Source organism: Molossus molossus, unplaced genomic scaffold, assembly GCF_014108415.1.
Source record: "Molossus molossus isolate mMolMol1 unplaced genomic scaffold, mMolMol1.p scaffold_m16_p_3, whole genome shotgun sequence".
Classification (NCBI taxonomy): domain Eukaryota; kingdom Metazoa; phylum Chordata; class Mammalia; order Chiroptera; family Molossidae; genus Molossus; species Molossus molossus.
The window spans coordinates 29976049-29991553 of NW_023425366.1; the positions used below are offsets into that span (position 1 = coordinate 29976049).

Consider the following 15505-nt stretch of genomic DNA (forward strand, 5'->3'; position numbering starts at 1 on the left):
GAAAATAAAAACATTTAAATCTGAAACTTAAAAGTAAGGGAGAAGATGAGCTCATAGTAAAAGCTAAACAAAAACATATTCTATAGAGAGAATAAGGGTACTTGGGTAGGGGATAAACCATAACAATGGATTTCAAAAATTCTTCTCTGGACTTACAAAAATAGTATATGATAGATAGATAGATAGATAGATAGATAGATAGATAGATAGATAGATAGAAAGGGATATGTGTGTCTATATATGCTATATAGATATAAGTTATGCACGCACACCTACATATGCATATATGTATATATACTTGTAGTTGAATTACATTTGATGAAAATGGTGTTATTTCTAAAATAAAAAAAATTATAATCAGTATCATCTACAGAAATGTATCAACATTTCTGAGATGATCACATGGTTTGTATGTTGTTCTCTGGGAATGGATCTGTGTGTGGCATTAGCTGCCCTGTATTACGTGAGAAATAATCAGATAAAAATTCTACATTAACCCAGCGTAACAATACAAAGAAACTGCTGCCCAAGTTCTAGCCACTGATTTTGATTTTACTTCTACATAAATAACAGGCTTTCTTCGCTGATTTCTATCTTACATATTAGATTAAGTTAATTTAATTTAAACAAGCCCCTATTAGATATCCTGTCAGAACAATTGGTTGGAAATGAATTGTTTTAAACAGGCAAATTAATTTGTCTTCCAGGGGTGGTGTTATCTTTTTATTATTATCAGTTACCATTATTATAGTACCATTTGTTATGTTCAGTGCATAGTATGCATTGAGTAGCTTCTGGGAGTATCAGAGCTTCACTCGAGAGCAAGGGAGCTCAGGGAGGGTGCTGAGGATGGGCGGACACTGTACACAGGGTAGGATGAGCTGAGAGCCCATCCCAGAGAAGATGCTCAGCACAGTTTTGCTCTGTTCCTTACCTCATCCACCTACTCTAACATATTCTTTAGTCATATGTCTCCTATCAGGGCAGGATCTCACCTTGAAAACAGGCAACTTGAAAGACCTGCAAAACTAGGAGATTGGGAAGGTCTTGTATTTGTAGTTCTGGTTCCCCCAGTGTGGGAGGCAAGACTTATTACTCTGTGATGTCATCAAAGATCATTCATAGTTATATCCAATGCAAGGCCCTGTAGGATACAAGTGTTCATGTATTCCATTTAACTGAGTGCTTTCCAGTCATCTTTGATCTTAAATTCAGAAATCAACATGGTACAAGTACTTGTTTTGACTTCTCATGTCATCCAGGGAAGAAAAATTGTGAGTGCTGTGGAGGAAAGTAAACATGGGTGGAATGGGAGAGAGAGAAGCTGAGGGAAAGACCATGATGTCATTTTGGAAAGCATTTTTTTTTGTTTTTAAAGGCATAGGTTTACTAAAGGTACTGTCATTACTTTTGCAAGCATTTGATGGTGCAAGTAATAAGAGGATTAGTTCTTTGTCTTTGGTGTGCACTTTCATTTTATTCCTCAGATGTCTCCTTTTCTTACATTTCTCCTACTCCTTGGCTGCTCTGAGACCCACAGTTCCCTCCCACCTGTCCTCCTGGGCTCACCTGCCTCTCCCACGAATGTTTAATTTGTCATGACATTAGTCCTTTGATTCTGTCATATGAGTAACATTTTTCAAAGTTCAAGTTTGTTTCAGGATGCTTTGAGGATTTAGTGTATAATGCACATACCATTTCACAGATACGTGTTTTGGAATTACCTTCTCCCAATCTGTGGTTTGTCTTCATTTTCGTGACAGTATATTTCAAAGAGCAGAACTTTTATATTTTAGTGGCATTCTGTTTTTTAATTTTTCTCTTTGATGACTCACATCTTTTGTGAGCATGAAGTCTTTGCATAACTTGGGGTTATAAAGAGTTCCTCGTGTTTTTTTTCTAAAATTTTTACACGTTGTTTAACATTAGGTCTGAGATTCCTTTAAATTGATTTTTTTTTTTTTTTGCATATGGTGTGAGGTTCTTTTTGTGTATATTTTTACAAATACATCCAGTTCTAGCATCAGTTGTTAGGAAGACTTTCCTATGTCCAGTGAATTGTGTTCGGACATTTGTCAAAAAAGCAGTTGACTCCCATGTATGAATGAGTACATGCACAAACTCTTCTATTCCCTCATTCTGTATGTACATTCTTATGTCAAAAGGCACTGCCTTGATTACTCTAGCTTCATATTAGTCTTTAATGAGGTGGTATAAGTTCTTCAACTTTAGTATTTTTTTTCAAAGAATTTTTTATTATTTTTGGTCCTCTCTTTACCATGCCAAATTTAGTCAACCTGTCAATTACTACAGAAATGACTGCTGTAATTTTGATTAAGATTGCATTGACTTTAAAGATTAATTTAGATACTTTTAGTAATATTGAGTCTTCTAATCCATGAACAAAAATATACCTTTCCTTTATTTTCTCACATCATTGCCTTATAATTTTCACTGCATAAATCTTGAAGTTATTTTATGACATCCCTACTTATTTCATATGCTATGATACTATAAGTAGAATTGTTTTATATCAATTTTTAATTGCTCATTACAAGTATATATAGATATAGATATAGTGGAAAATGCTAAGACAGCAAAAAACTTTGTTTATTCTACTTAAATTGTTTAACTTTATGTTCATGTATGTATTCATAATAATAAAAAGATTGTTGCCTGGCCACTGTGGCTCAGTGGACTGAGCATCATCCCATGGACTGAGAGGTTGCTGTTCGATTCCCAGTCAGGGCACATGCTCAGGTTGATCCCCAGCAGGGGGCATGCAGGAGGCAGTTGATGGATGTTTCTCTCTCACATCGATTTTTCTATCTCTGTCTCCTTTCTTCTCTCTTTAAGAAATCAATAAAATCATATTTTTAAAAAAGGTTATGATAAGGATGCTGGCAACAGAGAGTAGCTGTATAATCTTTGGAGTTTAGTGATTAGAAGTGCTTGCATTGTGTATTATAATTTTCATGTAATTATTTCCTTGGATGTCTGATAATTTCTACTAACATTTTAAATTTTGAGTACCGTGGCACTATGTGGTATGTAATAGCCTACAAAGCTTCTACATATTATCATGAATAAAATGCCTTCCTCAAAATTTATCACTACTATGAGAATATACTTCTTATTTATAACATTTTTTATTATATAAAGTTATATAACATCAGTTTGGTTAATGAAAATGAGCTGTATAACAGTTAAAAATTCAGTGATTTTGTAATGACTAATACTTAGACTCCAGACATGAAAACATCCCCAGTGATTAATAATTAGGGTAGGTCGCTAGTGTATTTCTGTAACTGTGGCTATAACACATTGAGAATCAAGCTTAAAAATTAAATAATGTTTTCTTTGAAAATATTTGAGAACAAAATTGAGTTAATAAAATTCCTGATTGACGGTAATAATCCTTTCAGAGTAACCCAACCCAAACTCAAAAACATAGTAATCAGGAAAAACTGCATCCTTAGTGGTTTTCCTTAACCCGATCTATTCATCTTCCTTCTGGAAGGCATTCAGTGTCAGTGTTTGAAATATTTACCACATGCAGCTCTTTAACCCTTCTCATTTTAATTAATGTTTTACTTCTGAACATAATTCTCATTAATTTAGTTCAATATATATTTGAATTTTTGCCACAAGTATTAAAATTATGATCAGAATATGGATTCAAGGAAATTAGAATGAAATGCAAATTACCAATGGTTAGAATAATTGAATTATTTTTAACATAACAATATTGACTGTATTATTATTGTTTTGTTTAAAAAAACTATAAAATTTATCAGCTTAAAGCAATATATATTTACATTTTTAAAAATTTTTGTTTAGGAATTGCATTGTGTTATTTATTTATATTTTTAATATTTATTCTCAATCACAGTTGACATACAATATTACGTTAGTTTAAGTGTTCAACATAGTGATTAGACATTTATATGCCTGATGAAGTAAAAACGTCTAGTACCCATCTGACACCATGCAAGTTATTATAGTATTATTGACTGTATTCCCTATGCTGTACTTTATAATCCCATGACTATTTTTAAAACTGGCAATTTGCATTCTGTAATCCCTTTAACTTTTTTTTTTTAATCCTCACCTGAGGATATTTTTCAATATTTTGTTCAGATAGAGTAGGAGGGAGAGAGAGAGAGAAGCATCGACATGAAAGGGACACATCAAGTGGTTGCCACCCACACGACCCAACTAGGGCCGGGGACAAACTGCAACCTAGGTACATGCCCTTAGGGAGAACCAAACCCAGGTCTCTGGACCACAGGCCAACACTCTAACCTCTGAGCCAAACCGGCCAGGGCCCTTTAAACTTTTTCACCCAGTCCTCCAACTTCTCTCCTACCTGGCAACCAGTAATTTGTTCTCTGTATCTATAAGTTTCTGTTTAAAATAATATTCATTTATCATCTATGGCAAATTGGGTCCTATGTTTTATAGTCTGCCCCAAGGTCTGAATCACATTCTGCAGTCTCATCTGAAGGTTTGAGTGGGGAAGGGTCCATTTCCATGCTCACTCAGTTGCTGTTGGTAGTATTGAGTTCCTCCCAAGTTGTCAAACAGGTCCTCATGTGCTCATTGACTTTTGGCTAGAGGCTCTCCTCAGCTTCTTGCTACGTTGGCCTCTCTGTTACAGCAACCTGCTTCATCACCGTGTGCAGGCAAGAAACAATAGGAAGAGTCTACTAGCAATACAAACTCACACATTTTAATTGGATTATGGGAGTGGCGTTCCATCGGTGTCACCTGTTATTTAGAGGGAAGTGTTCCTGGAGAAGAAATTTCAGAAGATAATGGATAACAGGATGAGGAGGATGGCTAGTGTCCATCGTAGAGACTGCCTACCACATTGAAATAATCATTTGTTAGACAGTCCAAGTATTGCGTGACTCTTTTGTTAGACTAACTGAAATTCTTTATATCAATATTGTTTATTTGAGGATTTTGAAACTCATATTCCACTTTTTAAAACATGTAACCAAAATTTCTTTTCCAGCAAATTTATTTTGAATTCCAGTTGTTCTCTAATTTATGACAATCCTCAAAAACATAGTGTTAGAAATACAGACTAAGATAGTTATTAATGGAAGGAGGTATAACAGAGAGGTCAAGATATGATTTTATTCAAATTATTTTCCTCCAAAATACTTAATATCTCCAGTACTCATTTCTTCTTTATCAAAAGGAGATAACAATGTCATTCTATTTGATAGTTTTTACAGTTTACATAACATAATAATAATAATAAAATACTGATCACACTGGTACACATTAATTGTTACATAAATGGGTTTTATATCACTGTCATGCATATCATTACTTAAAGACTGAGCAATTATATTCTATTGATAAAAACTATTAACTTATCCTTAGTAAACTGAAGTTGTTTGCTTATTTCCTGACACTTTCACAGGTGAGATGGTTTATTAAAAGTAGTATTTAAGTGAAAATAGAATTGAAATTATCAACTTATAATCAGTTATTGAATTGTGGACTACAAAGGAGCCAAGCTTTATTGAGAAGCTTCCATAGATCATTCACTGTGGTCATATATCCAAATTTAATATTATTAAAATGTCCTTACTATCCAAAGTGATAGTCAGATTTAATGCTATCCCTATTAAAATTCTAGTTGTATGTTTTACAAACACAGACAAAAATCCTGAAATTCACATGAAATCACACACACAAAAAAACAAATAGCCAAAACAATCTTTAGAAAGAACATAGATGAAGACATCACAATATCTGGCTTCAAACTATATTATAAAGCTGCTGTAATAAAAACAGTATTGTATAAGCATAAAAACAGTGAAAGCAAAAATAAACAAGTGGAAATACATCAAACTAAAAAGTTTGTGTACAGCAAAGAACAATAAACAAAATGAAAGGTGGCCTACTGAATGGGAGAAAATATTTGCAAACCATATATTTGATAGGGTTTAATAGCCAAAATATATAAGGAACTCATACGAGTCAATGACAGGATAACAAATAAGCTGATTAAAAATGGGCAAAAATCAGAATAGGTATTTTTGCAAAGAAGACATGCACATTACCAACAGGTATATGAAAAGATGTTCAGTATCACTAATCATTAGGAGAATGCAAATCAAAACCACAATGAGGTATCACTTAATATATGTTAAGTTGGCTATTATAAAAAAAAAAAAGAAAATAACAATAAGTGTTAGTGAGGACATGATGAAAAGGGAACCCTGTACACTCTTGGTAGAATTGTAAATTGGTACAGCTACTATGAACAACACTATGGAGGTTCCTCAAAAACCAATAATAGAACAACCATGTGATACAGCAATGACACTTCTGAGTATATAGGCAAAGGGAATGAAATCAGTATCTGGAAGAGATATCTCCGCTCTTATGTTCATTGCAACATTCTTCACAATAACTAAGATAAGTAAATAGTCTAAGCGTTCATTGACATTAAGACAATAAGAGAAGTTTTTCTTTATTTTTATTTTATTTTTTTTGCATTTATCTTCAGACAGAGCAGGAGGGAGAGAAGGAGGAAGAGAGAGAGAGAGAAACATCAGTGTCAGAGAGACACATCATTTGGTTGCCAACCACACAACCCCAACCGGGGCCAGGGATAAACTGGAACCAAGGCACATGCCCCTAGCGAGAATTGAACCCAGGACTCTCCAGTCCACAGGCTGACTCTCTAACCGCTGAGCCAAATTGGCCAGGGCAGTTTTTCTTTATTTTAAGTTCTGTATACCTTCTTTTCTCATATTCATAAAGCCTAATTTGACCATATTAATTATATAACTATATAGACATTACTTGAAGTAGGGCTTCAGAGAGCTATGCCCACAAGAAACCAATAGGCCAAGAGGGAAGAAAAAAAATTAAGCCCATTTATAAGCCTCTCAACAGTTCTAGAAAGAAAAACAAGTATGTCTATGTGACATATTGTATCTCCTTCCCTCTGCCCATCTCTAACATAGCCACAGTTTCCTGCTGAAGAAACTGCTACAACCAACACATGGCATTTGTAAGTTAATACATGCACACACACATGCACACACACACACAGAGGCAAAAGTAGGTTTACATTTGCGGATACGCAAAACACTTTACTCTTGTATTATTATTTATAAATTACTGTATTACTGATTTATATTACAACTGTCAACCTACCTTCCCCGTAAATATTCTTATTTTGTTAAACTCGCATTCCCCAACATTTGCCACTTCATTGCAGCAGGGCTTGAAGGGTAGGAATTCAGGTGCTACAGTCAGTTGGTCTGGTTCAAATGAGATCCTCACACTTTATAGCTGTGTGAACTAAACACTGTGACATGGGCTCCTAGCACAGTTAAGTAAATTAACACATTCAGTTAATGAATTAATGGGAATTATTATATTAATATTATAATAATGCCTGGCACATTGTAATCAATACATTTCCTTTTGTCCACCTATCTGTTCATTCTTCCCTCCCTCCTACTTATTTCTTTTTATTACTGTTGATTGATTACCATGTTGTTTAATTAGTAAGTGTATATATAAAAACCATACTCACCTATTGAATTAATGATTCTCCTGTCCTCTGGAAGGAAACATAATGTAGGGTTTTGATATGGATGGAGGAAAAATAGGGGAGGGAAGAGTCCCATAATATATATCTTTCTTTAATCAAATTTAGTCTTTATTCTCAGTGTCCATATTCAGATTATATACTTCTTCCCAAGCATTAATTTCATTAATTTGCAAGTATTTTTATAAGTGTAAAGAATGTGTTTCCATTGTTGTTCTGCATAAAGTCCGAGCCCTGCTTGAAACATATCCAAACTAGTGAATGGATGCAAACCCCCAAGGAGAGCTGGGGGACATGCCTCTGGGAGCCTCCATCTGGCAGCGGGCTCTGTGGAACCTCTTTTTTCTGATGGAAACATACACCACAGACAATCCTGGCATTTGTGGTACCTTTCAAATAGAGAAGTGGTTTGATTTTAATAACCACATACAATTTGCATGTATTAAGTCCAGTTTGATTTAGAATTTCCACCATAGCTATACATCAAAGCCCCTCCCCTCCCCTTCCGTCAGCCTGCCCTATGGGATGGAGGGATGGAACTGTGTTGGTGAATCACCAGCCCTGCTGGATGTCTCCTTTCCTTCTCTTTGATGCTCTTGGCTTCACTAGTGCTGGCCCCAGGGAGAAGGCCTTAGAGGAAAAGCAGTCGTTCTAGTACCAGAGGCCTCCATTATGACTGGCATCCCAAATGCTGGTTCTGTATGGATCCCTGGTCCATGCAGTTCTCATAAGTGGCATATTTATACATTCTTGGGATTTCCTCTCCCAAATACTTTTATGCACAAAAGCATCTTACATCTGTGATCTGATCACTCCAGCAAGTAGCCCTTTGGGGTAAAATCTCACCAAAAAGGCTGAGGCTCAGTTAACATTTGTGTCGTCCAGGTAGCCTATGAGAATGTTACACACCCTTATCTCACTAAAGATAGCACAAGCAGACTTAACATATCTCACCCTCTTTCCTCACCTTGCCTGTGATGGCTGCTCCATGCTGCACCTGTTTTCAGATTACTCCAAACACCTGAGACAAGTGCCAGCCCCTGGTGCACATGTGGCCCCCAGGCCCAAGGACACCTGCCAGGTCCTCATAAGAGTACTCTGCTGGTTTTCTGTGCTGGAAACCAGGGTGGGCTCATGGGTTCTGCAGCTCAGCGGGCAAGCATGTACCTCGTGTGTCTCAGTATCTTGGAGATGCCATTGTTGGCATGGGAGATGGAAGCAGAGTCTTTCCCTCTGCTCTCACTAAGTTAGGACCAGAACCCCCATCTAAATTTAGCAAGTCTGGGAGGAGGACTCTTTCGATGAATACCTGATTTGGGCTTTTACTGAAAGGCCGGCAGTAGGACTTGCTCCATCCCTTGTTCTGCTTCGCTCACCGTTGCTGCAGGAGCCTGTCCCCGAATGCACACTCCATTTCACCGGGGGTGTCCTTACCCCTGCGGTCAGGGAAGGTATGCATTTACCATTTAACAGAGTTAAATTTAGAGAATTGGGATTGTAATCCAGCTAATACTTGTTAGGTAGCATAAAGAACGACTGATCTGTAATCAGAAGTTTGTGTCTCATAAGGATTTTATAAGATAAAATTCAGTAGTAGCTGTCAATTACTGAAAACAGAATTCATCAAATGACACCTTCCATTTAAGCATTGCTATTATTAGTATAATTATGTAAGTAGGAATCAGGTGACAGTATTTTCTCCAAGTTTAATATGTAGAATAAATAAAATAATAAAGGTGAAAGGTTCTACATTAATACTGATTTTAAGTAACATTAGATTTTAATTTATTGGTACAGAAACTTTACATTTCTCTGTAGTTTTGAATAAATTTAAATTTACTTATTTTTATTTTCATTTTACTCATGGTGATCTTCATTTCTGTACCCAGCTGTATATCCTTCCTAGGAAAATCTACCCTCTCTTAATGAGCCTGCAGTTGGTAGGAATTTTGATTTTTAGATATAATTTGTAGATATAACTACGTTAGCAAATTGGATCCTGGCATCCACAAAATTCTCATTAATAAGAACCCTACAAATCATAGGTGAGCTTCAAATAAGTCCTTCAAATAGTATTTACCTTTTATAATACAAATCTATTAAATCAGTCAATTATAATTTAGCTCCAGTTTATTGTAATAATGAAAATGGCAACTCTCTAATCTTGCTTAGACATCTTCAATATAAGTCTGTATTATAACGTCACAATTAGAATTGCATTGTTATTTCTGCTGTGCTTTTATTTTATACTTTATTTCGATCAAGTGGAGAAAGCCTTCTATTTGGGCAACATTGCAGAGTCCTTCACAGACTGAGATAGGCATTTCTAGCTAGATCTTTGACATTTTCCCATGAAAACTGGATCTTGGCTATGATTCAGAGTAGCTTAGTCTTAACCACCAATGGCTCGTCCCTTACTGTGTAGCTCTCCCTTTGCACTGGGCCGGGTGCCATTCCCTTGTGCAGCTCTCCATCCTGTCCACCCATGTGCTGTCATCATTACTTGCAAACTTGAAGGTACACTTTGGACAGGCTTGCCTTACTGTCAGAGAACACTTAAGTTAGCAATCTGTTACAGTGTTAATACATCCATCAGTGAATTCCCACACATGTGAACTCCCATCACCTACCTCCCTCTTTAATTAAATGTGTGTCCACTGGGAACTCAGCATTCTGCAGTGTCAAGATATTGTCACTACTTGTATGTGAGACTCCTGACTGAGCTGTGTAGGTACACAAAAATGCACTCTATTTCTAAATACACCCATATCAAATACTCATTTTAAAATCTGCATTGATATAATTGAAAATGTTCTATGTACCCCCTATTTGAATTTTTAACTATCTGACTTTGATCATTGTTAAAAAGACATAGGATGAAAAATAGTAGATATACAAAATATATGTAGGTGATGGAAATATGTTAAATATAAATAAGTAAGCAAGCATACATATTTTAAAAATCCAAAAATTAACACAATAGTTAATTCTATTGGGAACTTTAGGGTAGCTGTAATAGATTGTACTTCTCAAATAATTATGCAAATTCTTACACAATTTACCTGGAACAGTAAGTGTGCCCATCAATGACTTGTGGTAAAGCATGAAAATTATAGCTTCACATTATAGCCTTGTTAACATTTCAATTAAAATACTCATAAAAAATGTTTGTTCTGGAACAGATGTGAACTATTTTAGAAATTGGATGCTGTCGAAAAAATAAATATATGTATCACTAAAAATATTAGTTGCTAGGGAAAATTTTGGATATGTATATGAATTCATTCAAAACCAATTAAGAGCAGAACTAGTTGAATGCACTCCTGTAACAAGTAGCAGGGAGATGAGAGTTCTTCAAGCTATTTAAAATGATAAATTAACAGAGAACACTAAAGATTGTGAAAACATGCAAGACTTGGCGGCTGAGGCAGAGCTATGCTGTTTCACTCTGTTCTAGAAGAATGTAGTACAAATAAGATTCTAAAAAAGCCCAATTATATGGCTTCATGATGATGTGTATCTGAGTATGTGTATACGTGGAGAGGTGGTAGTTCAGACTGCTTTGATCCCATAATACAGGAAAAAACAAAAACAAAGTTAAATAATCGTGGGCATTTATTTTACATATTGAAAAATCTACTGGGCTTCAGACATGTTTTGATCAGGGCTCCATAACATGTCTATTTGATTGCCTTCACTTTGACCTCTCCTAAGAGGAAGCTTAATCCCAGGCTGTCTCCATTACCATAACACAAAGGATGCAGTAATTGTGGGTTTTACATTTCCAATTGCATCATCCATAGAAGGGAATCTTTTTCTTCATCTCCAAATGAAACTCATCCCTATCCCAAATTCTGTTTCAATGTGGTGATCAAGTCAGTTCAGTGAAAAAGTCAGGGCTGCTGAAAAATAGCTAGAAAAGAAATAAATGCTGGGGCAAACCCCACAGTGTCTGCTATTGGGGAGAATGTGAAACAGGAAGCTGGAAAGATAAATAGGGGTCATATCATGTCAGCCTCGGGATAGTTTCCAGGTTTACAGTTATGCAAGGACAGAAGGGATTTAGACCTATTTTTAAACAGACCTCTTAACTAAAGACTGTGTTTTTCACAGAATTAAACATATTCTACTGTAACGTAAAAATAAAAACAGGGCTAGAATATCAAGGACTGCAAATATAGAATAATGATAATGGTATGTGATTATAATTAATATAATTAATTTGATTCCTTGCCCCTCTGGTGCCTTCTCACCTTTGTTCATGCCAGTGTTCTCGTCTTAATCCACTCCGTATAAAGGAGGACTATTCCACCTGGCAATTCTAGTTCACTCCTCTCTTTGATTTCCCTACATGGCTGCACATCTGTCATGAACTAATTTTATTTCTGTATTAGTATTTATTTCTCTTTTCTAGAAGGAAGCTCCATGAGGGCAGAAATTTTGAACTCTTTTGAACCTTGAATTGGAATCACTATTCCATTTCTTAGGTGTAAAATAAATAGTTGATGGATACATTAACATATATCCTTATATTATGTTTTGGAAGCACTTGCAGATTATGAGGATGGCATTATAATGACTTTTAAAGAACATATTGATTAGAAAAGCACTCACATATCTTTCTCAGGTCGCCGTGTCTGATGCTGTTCCTAACTTACCTGCCCTCTCTCCAGCCAAGGACAGTGTATTAGTCAGCTCAGCAATAACAAAATACTGTTGACAGGGTAGCTTACACAAGAGATATATTTCATCACAGTGCTGGAGTCTAGAAGTCCAAGATCAAGGTTCTGGCCAATTCCGTTTCTGGTGAGGGCTTGCTTCCTTACTTGCAGACGGTCAGCTTCTTGCATGTTCTCACAAGGTCCCATTCTTATGATTCTTTTAAGTTTTATTACTCCTTATTCCAAATACAAAGGGGTTCGGGCTTCAGTATACGACTTTGGTGCAGGGGTGGAGCTGGACACCGATATTCAATCCATAACAGACAGCTTCCCTGTAGGTCCAGTGCCTAGAAAGAGGTTGGGCTATTAAGCCTTAAATTATAGAATTACAGTGGAACTCAATATCATGTGATTTTACTGAATACATACTCTCATTATTGAAATCAGGGAATTTATGAATAGTTGTTCACTATATCTATAAATAGCATGAAACTAAATTGGTAGTTTGGTAGTTGAAAATCACCTTTGAACACTTAAGTGATGCAATAGTGTAAGACGAGGCCATTGGTTGGACCCTGTGTCATGCAAATTGAAGTCGGGTGCATCTAGCTTTTATTTATTTATTTATTTATTTATTTATTTATTTATTTTAAATATGGGATGCTTCATAAATTTGTGAGTCATCCTTGCGCAGGGTCCATGCTAATCTTCTCTGTATCATTCCAATTTCAGTATTCGTGCTGCCGAAGTGAGCACTGGCTTTTTAATGCACAAAATAGAAACTGTCCGCTTACATCCTGACTTACACAAAAGGAACTTCTGATGGCCTATTAGACTTTTCTGTGTGTTAATTAATACATCATCTTATTTCATGACAGTTTTTTACAAAAATTGAATCTAGGATTGGTCAGTTGTGTAACATGTGCACTCAATCAGGGAAATCAAGACATGGAAATAGGGAACAGACTGACAAACCTCAGAGGGAAGGGGTTGGGCAGGAATAGATAAACCAAAGAACGTATATTCATATACGCATAACCAGTGGACATAGACAACAGTGTGGGGAAGGCAGGAGGAGGGAGGGAGCAGGAAAAAGGTGGACAATGGGGGAAAAAAGGGAGGACATCTATAGTACTTTCAACAATAAAAGATTTTTAAAAATGGCAATGCAGTAGCCAGATCCTATCAGTGAGAGTAGTGACCCATTAAACTGAGCACTGGAGTTGGTGTTTCAAGTTCCCAAGGCAGTTTTTAACCACGTTCTCAGAATTGAACACTGCCTACCCAGTTCTCAGTAAAGCAGCAATGTGAGGCAGTGGACAGAGCATGGTATTTGGGGTTAGAAGGCCAAGGTCAGATGTTAGCTGCACTACAAATAGTGAGAGGAGGTTTGTTCAAGTGATAATCAGGTCAGTTCCATAAGGTTCACTTTCCTCAGTATCTCTTGTGTACCCCAAGAATACCTGCTTCCTAGGAAGTCCAAAAAATATCTGTTGGCTAAAATATCCTCATATATTTCTAGTAATGTTTCTTCACTGCAAACTTTTCATTTTTAAGATGATTTCTTATGGCTTAAAGTATAATGAGCATATCTAGGTCATAATAAACTACAGTAAAATTCAGATGATTTGTATAAAATATAATATGGTGGATATAGATATAGGAACCATTTTCACCATTGCATATCACAAAATATATCTTTCTTTAAAAATAGATCCATAAGCACTGACTCCAGGTATTGATTAATTGAACCTAGGATTTGAAACTCACATTTAAAGTGGTATGACAATACTTAATCCGCCGATTTAAGAGGTTTGTTGCTATTCATTTTAAAAAATAGGATACCTGTATACACACACACCAGTTATTTGGTTGCTCTCCAAATTATAATCATGCCTTATACTAAGCATTAGAAACAAAGTTGTTTTTTACGTTAATGAATTTTCTGACACAACACAATTGATGTAATTGCAAATTATATTTTATAGTAAGTGGAAAATGTGCTCATTTTTTAATTTAGAAATCAGCATTTGTTAAAAGTAATCTACATTTTAAAATTTAATGCAAAGCACATTTACTTTTCAAAACGTTGCTTGAGGCAGTTGTTTGACATTATAATTTATCAGATTGCTTTTTAAGATTAAGCTGAAAAATTAATTTGTTATAGTAAATCTTTAAAAAAAAAATTGCGAGCATCATCCCAAGCACCACAGCGATCCTTAATGAAGGCCTTTCTTTGTTTTCATCATCAGTGTCACAGTTATTGCTAATTGCTTTTTAAGCTTATGTCATAATTTTAGCCATTTAACTCCAATTAACATGATCGCTCAGATAGCATCTTTAGCAAACGCTTAGGAAATGTACATTACACCATTTGAATCTACAGCACTTGATTCCAGACACAGATTTCCTTTATAAAACATGGCATATTATATGCAAATATTCCATGTAATCAAGAATGTGAAGTTCAACTTGAATGTATCTGGTCTTCCATTTAGTTTTTATATTTAGGATGCTAAGTTTCTCTAAGCATGTGGTTTCCTTAATATTTAAAAAGTAGGGTATTATCAGATATTATGTTTTTGCTTAAGAGACTGACACTTTTTTTGATACATTTACTGGATCATTAAGGAAAACATTTATAGCTGATGGGTTTCTCAAGCTCTCCTCTTCCACTGAGAACTTGGGCAAATCCACCCTCTTTACAGGAGGGCTCCAGCGACCTCCCTCACACCCGGCACCCTTTTAACTGATTGGACTGTGCATTTGACAAAGATACTATTAATTGTTGTTTACCGTTGTTTTTGCTGTTGTTGTTGTTTTGGTTCCATCCAACTAAACTGTGAACCTTCTGTGAGCCATGTCCTATTTCTCTGTCTTGGTATAGAATGGAGCATTACCTCGTCACTGCACACAGGTGATATATCAATATTTGGTGATGACGAGGAACCATCTCTCGATGTTGAAGACCTGTGAGTTCATCCTGCCTCGGTTAATCCTTTCCCTAGCAGAACATATGGACTTCTATTATGGCTCACTCTTTCTCATGTGTTAGATTCATGCTTTAAGGGTATCTGGCGGAGGTGGGTAAATTCAGAGTTAGGTAATGAAATGATGAGCATGATCCTTGATTTATGAAACAACCTTACCAATATATGATCAAAGAGAAGAGGACTAAAACCAAATCCTGCCAATGTATTGTGACACATATACTTTTTTTTTTGAGCTTGAAAACTCTGTGAGAGTCCTCAGAATT

At 35.7% G+C, this 15505-nt stretch overlaps 1 protein-coding gene and 1 non-coding gene across 4 annotated transcripts in view; one reads left to right on the top strand and one right to left on the bottom strand.

The window, feature by feature from the left end:
• CTNND2 (catenin delta 2) overlaps window positions 1-15505 on the top strand; it is an 858429-nt gene that overhangs the window by 60072 nt on the left and 782852 nt on the right. The window lies entirely within an intron of this gene.
• On the bottom strand, window positions 12899-13005 carry LOC118642947. The gene has a single exon (XR_004961856.1). It is a non-coding gene; the product is annotated as a U6 spliceosomal RNA (small nuclear RNA).